The following is a 9,896-nucleotide window of genomic DNA, read 5'->3' as shown; positions in this document are numbered from 1 at the left end:
CCAGTGTTTTTCATAATATTGCAGAATCACAGAATGGTTGAGGTTGGAAGGGACCTCTGAAGATCATCTAGTCCAACCCCCCTGCCAAGCAGGATCACCTGGAGCACATTGCACAGGATGGCATCCAGGCAGGTTTTGAATATCTCCAGAGGAGGATACTCCACAGCCTCTCTGGGTAACCTGTTCCAGTGCTCTGTCACCCTCACAGTAAAGAAGTGCCCCCTCACATTCAGCTGGAACCTCCTGTGCTTCAGTTTGTGCCCATTGCCTCTTGTCCTGTTGCTGGGCACAACTGAAAAGAGACTGGCTCCATTGTCACGACACCCTCCCCTCAGATATTTATACACATTAATGAGGTCTCCCCTCAGCCTTCTCTTTTCCAAGCTAAACAGGCCCAGCTCTTTCAGCCCGTCCTCATATGACAGGTGCTCCAGGCCCCTAAACATCTTCATAGCCATCCACTGGACTCATTCCAGTAGCTCCATGTCCTTCTTGTATTGGGGAGCCCAGAACTCAACACAGTACTCCAGCTGTTTCCTCATCAGGGCTGAGTAGAGGGGGAGGATCACCTCCCTTGACCTGCTGGCAACACTCTTGTGAATGTACCCCAGGGTACCATTGGCCTTCTTTGCCACAAGGGTACATTGCTGACTCATGGTAAGCCTGCTGTCCTCCAGGACTCCCATGTCTCTCTCTGCAGAGCTGCTCTCCAGCAGGTGAGCCCCCAGCCTGTACTGGTGCTTGGGGTTGTCCCTCCCAAGGTGCAGGACCCTGCACTTGCCCTTGTTGAACTTCATGAGGTTCCTCTTGGCCCTACTCTCTGGCCTGTTGAAGTCCCTCTGAATGGCAGCACAGCCCTCTGGGGTATCAGACATTCCCCAGCTTTGTGTTGTCAGCAACTTGCTGAGGGTGCACTCGGTTCCATCGTCCAGGTCGCTGATGAATAAACTGAACAAGACCAGACCCAGCACTGACCTGTGGAGGACACCTCTAGCTACGGGCCCACAGCTAGACTCTGCACCACTAAGCATAACCCTCTATTCACAAAGAGTTTAAAAAATCCAATCTTTTCTTTCAAGTATGTCTATATTACAAGAAAGTAAACATCAACCTTTTGAATGTTGGCAACAATGCTGGTAATTTATCATGTCAGACTGAAGTGATAATATGGTTTCACTATCACTATTGTATCACTATTGTACTGTGCTTCTAAGTCTAACTTAGTGTTCATCGTGTTTTGAAAGTAATAGTTGAACATGCATTGATATTCATCTTTACAAAGACAGATATGCTTACAGATAAATGGAAATGTCACTCTCTTTGAGGGAAGATGATCTGACACTTTGGAAAACAGTTTTCCAAATTTTTTTCTCCTTTCTAAGGCATTGTCTTAAAAACTTTGCAAATGTACAATTTCTGTATGAGGTAGGGAAGCAGAGTTAAATGATCAGACTGACTACACCGTGTGAAAGTTATTCATTCCCAAACGTAAAAACCACATAACCTTTTTTTTTTTTTAAATATAACATTGTCCCTTAAATTATATTGATATTCGCACAGTTCAAACTGCTTCTAAAAAAAGCATGCATGTATTCCATGGAAGAAGAGCTCACACAGTGCTTTGCCATACTTTCATTATAAAGAATGTCACTGTATTTCTATAATGCCAAGTAGTCTTTTCTATTCCAGTCTTTCAGGAAACCCTGCTCCTTAAAAGTGAATGCCAGTTTTCCAATTGGCTCTGAACTACCTGAGATCCAACTCTATGTAAAACTGCATCCATATATTAATTTGTTCATTCTGGACTCCTAAACTCTTTTGCTAGGGTTGATTGCTGACACATTAAAACTTACAGTCACTAACAGGATCTGATAATGACAAGTATCATAAGATAAAACAAGTATCATGACAACAAAGTTTTAAGTAGATGCTGCACCTTACTATTTTTATGTGTGATACTGTCATTATACAATCCTAGAAACAAGATCAGTAAAACCAATTAAACCAAAAGTCTTGATAAATCTTTGCCTAGATGGGTCATCCTCCTATCAATATGCCTCAGATTTCACAGTGGAAACAGAACAAGAATTCAAAGTATAACAGGGTGAGGTCTCAGTAAATCCACCTCTGATCCTACAGGCTATTCTCATGTATCCGTAATTTCACGTTTCATAGATCTGTCAAATCTGTTGTGATCATATTCCTGCTATCATCAGCTTATGACAAGTGCATCTCTTTAACTTGAGGATGACTACTGACAGTTGAAAGAACTAACCTTAAACTGGATGCTTTAGTGGAAACTTCCGCTTCATCATTCCTGTTTAATCCCCACCCCCCTCCTCCCCTTATTTAACCTCCAGTACCTCAGGATTAACTGATTAGTAAAAATCCATGCATGAAGACATCCTTGTGACTGACCTTTCTTTGCATTTTGCACTGTGTATAACAAAAACCAAAAGCACAGAAAAAAAAAAAAAAGGAACATAACAAGTAGAACATAGACAAAGGAACATAACAGAGTGCTGTCCACATGCTCTTTTCTGTGGAAATGATCATTACAAATATTTCAGAGACATGCATGTAGCTGTTTTTCTAAAAGAAATAACAGAAAGGTATAGAAAGCTTCGGGTAGATACACACTTAAAGCCATATGTCTCTTTAAATGAAATATGTAAAATAATCTTTTCCTTTTCCATAAAAATTAGTTATTTTTTTTTCGGGGGGGGGGGGGGGTGGTTGCGAAAACAACAACAAAAACTCCAGTATATACTATATACTTCAGTTATAATTAAATTATTTTTCAGTGGCCTTTCTATGTAAACTTCTAGAACCAGGAGTGTCACAGTATGTGTGATCTATAGCAGCACAGCAGCACTTCCATTCATCTACCATTTTCACAAAGCTTTATAACTAATACATTCATGTCTGAGCTTGGCATTTGACAGCATTAACTAGGTTCATTTGTGCTACTCTTTCTGTGCTCTTATCCAAAACACAGAGGCTATCTTAATTAAAAGATGTGTGGAGATGTGTGATTCCTGTGTGATTAATCACATACGAATGTAATTTTGAAATGTAGGAGTTTCTCCACTTCTGTTTGAAAATGGAATGCACACTATCATACATCATGCATTACAAATCCTCAGGACAGGAATATTTAATTTAAGAATGAATATTACAGAGAAACCCGATTTTGGGGAAAATAAGTTTTGCCTATATTTTTAAGGCCCCGCATGCAAAAATACCTGCATAAAATTTACGTGATGTTACCTCAACTGTAACCTCAGTTAGCCTCAACTCAGGTTAATTCTAAATCAGGATAATTCTAACTGCTTATTTATGAACACCACATTTTGATATTCATTGCATTAAATTCTTCTACTTATGTGGGTCGTTAAGTACAGTTACGTAATACAAAAATAATTAGACACAAAATGAAGGACAATGCTTGAGTTTAATGAAAATAATACAAAAGAAAAGTGTAATGTGACAACAGTAAAGTCCACTTTGAATTTCTCCATTTTATATGCCTCTCCCCCCCTCCCAGTCCTAGATTTTGCTGTAATGTCTAGACTGAGGCTAGTTTATTGCAAAATGACGTTAATCACAATATCTACTGATGTGTGGCTGCTAAAATGTACAGAACTAAGGGGAAATGAATAAACAACCTGTGCACTTTGCATATCACTAAGTAGACCTATGAGACATTCGCTTTCTTCTGTTTAATCTTTCTGTCTTTGCTGCTGGATGGTGTTCAGAGCTTCTTATAGGAATATGAAGGAAAGGAAAGAATGAACGGAAAAAATGTAGTGTATGGAATATAAAACAGAGTTAACAGAGAAAGAAAATGGAGCATATGTAATGAGTACATAACAGATGAGTCCCAAGAGAAGCTGGAACACCATCGATAAATAGAAGCAGTTCAGTAAGGAATAGCTCAAGCCTTTGGTGTTCCTCCTTGCCATTAACTGCTCAGCTTGCATTTGTCAGGAGGGACCGCAAAGAGAGTTTTAGGGAAAGCACTGGGCACATCTGTCAGGCCACAGTCACTACTCCTTATATCCCTCTCTGCAACAAAACCACAGCTGAAAGACTGGGTGAGCCATGCTTCTGCTGTCCTTTTTTATAAAGGATACACCACAAAGAGGAAAGAAGTGCAGCACATGCTGCTAAGGACTGAATTGAGCCACAACTGAATTGTCTTTCCAGCAGGACATAAGCTGAGGCAAACAGAGATGACACAGATGCAAATTCTATAAATAACTGACCACTGATGAAGCGATTTGTTCTAACTAGCTCACTTGACAACAAGTATGGCACATTATCTTGGCAAATATTTCAGTATATGTTGCAGGAGAAACCCAGACTGGCAAGATAAAGGGAACAACTGTTAGTCTTGAAACTATGTATTGTGTGAAATAGTAGAAAATAAGAGACCTGCAGACATCATACTTTTTCCCTAGATCCTTAACATTTTTCTTCACAGCAATTACTTTTGTGAAGTAAATAAAACAATACATTTATTCCTTATAAAATGCAAAATAAAATGTGTAAAAAAATCAATTAATCAAATTAATGAATTGTGGATCAGGTAAATGCAGCCCTAGTCCTCTCCATTTGTTCTCTGATTTTCACTGCACTCTGTAAAACCCTTCAACTCACAATACTAGTTCACACCCCTGAATACATATCTATGTCTCAAAACAGTTGAGCTGGACTTCAACCCCAAATTACCAATAATTCACCAAAATGTACAGAAGAAATAACTACCAGTGAGACAACACATAGACTTTAGTATACCACAGTCTTCCACAGCATCTAGTCAATCTCTACATTAGTTTACTGAGTAAGGCTTCACTATTTTTATGTCCATTTCATATATCAGGAAAAAAGAAGCATGGAAAAAAAAATGAAGCTTAAGACTCCATTAACACAATATGTGCATAAGAGAGCCCAGACACCTGGGTCTTCATTTCTTTCCATCTTGTGCATTAGACAGATGGCCACCATTTTTGCTACATCCAGTAACTCAATTTAGTAAGGATCTTATCCTATACATGCTTTCATGGTGCTTGTGAGAAACAAGACATTAAACTTTCCATCTTTACTGTGTTGTGAACATTTTTTTTGAAGGGGTGGATTTTCTCCTTCACCATATTGACTGCATTTTGTGACATTTTTTACTCAGGAAATAAACTTTCAAGTAGAATGTGGTATTCCCCAGGGCTGCATGGAAAATGCAGAGCTAGGTTTTGAAACCTGATTTAACTCAGAATAAAACAAGCATTTCAAACTTCTACAAAGGAAAATTTCTGGAAAAAGTATAACCATGTTAGCTGAAATATTTCATTTTTACAAAATTTGATTTCATTCTGTTTGCAACCATTGGATTTTTTTCTACCTTTTGAAGTACAATCATGGTAAGACAGAATCATCTTCTTTTGCAAAACCTTTACATTTCAGCAGAATTCAACTGAGGAATAAATCCACTGAAGATTTTCAGGTCAAACTCCACTATTCCTTAGTATACAGTTTCAGCTTTTCTATCACCCTGTGTTATCAAGTTGCTTTCACAGAGAATACTAACAAAAACTGTGAACTCTACAGGAGAAAGCCTACAGGAAAGAAGTAGGAGGGAAAGGAATGATTCCAACAGAACTAGAAAAAAAAAAAAAAAAGATTTGTCATAACAAGTACAAATGTTGTGTGAAGGAAGAAACTGACTTATGTGGAGTAAGTTGCATAAAGAACTTTACATTTTAAAATAGGTTTCTCCAAAATAATTTTTTTTCTTGTTTCGAAGGTCTTTTTAAGCACAGTATAAGTTATGCCAAAACTCTGAAACTGAATGTATAATGAGGATAGTTTTTTTTCTTCTTTTTCTTTGCTCGTGGTTATTTAGAATAGCTGTCTTGGGCAGAAAGCAAAACAAAGCAAAACAAAGCAAAACAAACAAACAAACAAAAAACAATGAAGACATGATGCACAGGCAGAGGTAACCATGCATATATCTAGGGTCTGTTTCAGGACTTGCTTAGCCATGACAAATCCTGTGCTGTGAAGCCTTTCACCACTGTTAAACTAGTTACATTTTGACATATAAACCTATCTGTTATAGCAGCAATGACACGTCTTCAATCATTAAATATTATTAATAATAATAATAATAATAATAATATCTAAGAGCAGGTGATTAAATATGACTATTTTCTCTTAAACTATTTATGCACTAGTTGTTTATATATGCAGCTCAACAATAATTTGGGCTTCCGGGAGAAGCAGAAGGTTTTCATCCAGTTACTTCTTAGCATATAGCAAGAAGGAAATCTGATCTTTCTGTTGAAGGATCCCTGAACATCTCCAACAACAACGAAGACTAGATTTTAGACTAGATGACAAGACTGTGGACTAGATGATCTTGTAGGTCCTTTCCAACCTTGTGTTTCTATGATTCTATGTTTGATGATTCTATGATATTTTGAAGTGAATGAGTTCTGGTGGAAAACCAAGCAAAAATCCTGGTTGCATAGCATGCCTTTCTATGATTCTAAAAGAGAAGATCAAGAACATATCAAATCTGAACTATGTTTAGTAACATTTGATTGAGGAGAGATGTACACAGATGTAAAAATCAGATGAAGTTTCTACAGTTGGTTGGAATAGATGATCTTGTAGGTCCTCTCCAACCTTGTGTTTCTATAAGATGTTATAGAACAACTTATTTCAAGATAATTAAAATCTTTAAAGGTGCAATAAGTGTTCGATAGTTTTAGGTCCCTCAGAAATATAGTGTGGCACTTCCTTCTCACATTCAGAATATAGTTGCATAAAAAATAAATAACTTATTCTTGTATTGATTCTCTAATTTCAACCTTTGTATGGAAAAGAATATTTGAAAGTCAAACTAGGTCTGGCATACAGCTAATCATAGCAATTTCATTTTTTTTTTGTTTTCTTTGTACCTCTGGATGTGTATTACATGCTGGCTACTACTGTGCAGGCTCAGCATCCTCTTTTGTAGTCCTGTTTTGGTTGCTCTCTGTAATGAGATTTGACTGGAAACTTACTGGTTCCTCACAGGTCAAAGTCAAACACAACATGTTGGTAATTAATCACATTTAATTTACATTTAAAATAGGTGGAAGGAAGAAAAGCATTCTTTACTAAAGTGAGCTGAAACAAAATATCCGGGAGGCCACCAGGACACCTCTGAGGAAGAAAGACAGGAATGACATTTTCAAAGGGTCACAGCTAAAGCAGGCAGCAGCTTCCAGTTGAGAGGCTGGACAGATGCCACTGAATTTTTATACTCGCTACTACCTATACAGAAACAGCAATGCCTCTCTGAGACCTCATGGGACCAGATGGTTAAGTACAAGGATAAGGTTGTTCTCCACAGAGCTGTTATTGCAGAACCAACTTTTGATGGACATTATTTTCTTTTGACAGCAAAAGCTGAAGTGCAGGCTTTATAATCCAGCCCCCTTGTAAAAATACAAAAACAGATTCAGCCAGTAGCAAAGTGGAAACCTTTTAGTGGTACTAAATTTCTAACACAGAAGTTAGAAAAATTAGCTGATTACAGCCAATGATCTGAATATAGCCAGTTCAAAACATTTTTTCTACTTTTTGTCCACCTTCCTTGGGATATCATTAAAATCTAATAGAGTAGGCAGAAATGTAAGTTTTTTATTTGTAATACATACCCATTACCTTGCAAAAGCCACAATCTCCCATTTGAAAGAGAAAGGTCTTTATGTCACCCTTTAATAACAGTTAAAATTTTGTATAGAGCACCAACCTCAGTTTCTTGAGGTTTCAGATTCAAGACAATCTTTTTGAGTTTCAGTGGCTTCCATTAAATTAAAGAGAGTGAGTAGACATGATTGTGCACCTTCAAAACATAGGCAAGGATGTTAACAGTTGAATAATGCCAAGCAAAATGTAAAGAAGTCATTATAGAAACAAGACATAATGTTGGCCTAAATGCAATTCAAAAGCAGAATCAGTTTAATTTTATGAAATTTTAAAGTCTGAGAACTCACATTTTTGACATGTATATAGCGTTCAGTAAAATTGATTTTGGCACTGCTTCTATCAATATAGATTAATAAATGACTGAATGAGGAGTATATTTTTAATTTCCTGTATATTCCTTACTCCTGTAGCTGAAACATTAGCAAGCAAGAAGTATGGCAATTGGAAAATAGACTAGCAATTTGTACAATATCACACTGAAACTCAAAATAAGGTATTGAACTTACTTTAGCTGTTCAGCCTCAGACTAATGTTCAGACCACAAAGCAATTCCACCTCTAAAAACATCAAGCAAACTGAAATATATATTATGTAGGCAACAGAAAATGGAATGCAAGGCATGAGTTGCACTAAAAAAAAAAAAAAAAAAAAAAGATAATTTTGTGACTTTTACCTTCATCCGGCAATACACTGGTCTCTCAAGGTGTTTTTTTTTTTTTTTTAATTTTCCTCTTCCTTTAATGATGTGATGCTGCATTAACAGAAAAAAAAAAATGACGTTTCATGTGTATTATGTTTGTGTTCTATATATATAAATACTATTTTCCTTCATCTGTGCATTATTTTGCAGCTGCATCTGTTCATCTCCACTCTTGTACCTTACAGCTTTTGATAGTAAGCACAAACAGGCTTTGCTAGGGAATGAAAAAAACAAGCTGTTACACAAAGCTGTTCACACCACTGGAATCTGGCACTAGCATGGCTACAATCACAGAAGCACTAAATGGCATGTGCAATCTACCCTTCAAATCCATATCTTTTGTTTATTTTCTGCTGTTTTCAAGCACCACATACTTCTCATGCTTGGAAATCTCATGGGCCTTGCTGCTCAAAATTCAAAAAAAGTTCTTCTCAGCTCCTTGAATACAAATGAAAGGGATATTAGATAAGACGCTTAAACAATAACTGGAGCAGAGTCTGGAAATTAGGTCTCCTCTCTTCTGACTCAGTCCCTCATCACTAGGCGAGATAATTACGTTCACTCTTACTTTTGTTCTCTAACTAAAGGCTGTTTAATGGTTTTATGCAACATGGAAGGAATACCAACACGGAAGTAACCTCTAACATGTTGGTACAAGCACTCCTGCATGCCGTGTGAGATTTTGAGTTAATGAATTGTTGCAGAAAAGAAGAAATAAGCAAGGAAATGCAGTGGGAGGGATAATAAGTATTAGTATCTCTTTCTATCGCATTCAGTGAGATTCTTGGTTTATGTCTGCTCCTCAGGTATGACAGAGAAATAGCATCAGATTTAAAAGTTTAAAAGTAAGGCAGTCTGTGTAGTCTCAGAAGCAGAATTTCACTGTAAATAACAGTGTTTTAATTCCTAGAAGCCTAATATTCTGTTTCTGACTGTGCCCACAATGGTACCTTACGTGTTTCCATATTACTTATTTGATAGTGACTTTGGTCCTAGGAAGAATAGAGCAGACAAGGCAGAGGCTCCTTGGGAAGAGGGTAGTGACTCTATTTGGTCTTAACTTCTCCAGTTATTATGGTCTTAATTCAATCTCCTTGCACAGTAAGTGAATTCTGAATACAGTGAGTCAGGTTATTCAGATCAGCTGTTTACAGCAAGACACTGTGAATATATACCCCAAAGTGAGCAGTAGGCATGAATAAAGTGTTTAATCATATATAAATCTATAATCTTCACTTCCATTGAAATAAAGTGCCTGCACTACTGTACACATCTTGCCTTGAACTTTTCAAGAAGATCTCCAGTACTGCAAAGTGAAAAAGGAGAAATAATTGCCCTTCTCTTCTTTTTAAAAACTTAATATCTAATTGATGATACAGAAGGACGTAAGAATTTGAACTCTTGCTACAACTGCTTCTCCTCAGATGCCTGCTGTTAA

Source organism: Cygnus atratus, chromosome Z (genome assembly GCF_013377495.2).
Source record: "Cygnus atratus isolate AKBS03 ecotype Queensland, Australia chromosome Z, CAtr_DNAZoo_HiC_assembly, whole genome shotgun sequence".
NCBI lineage: Eukaryota > Metazoa > Chordata > Aves > Anseriformes > Anatidae > Cygnus > Cygnus atratus.
This window is presented reverse-complemented; position numbering follows the sequence as displayed.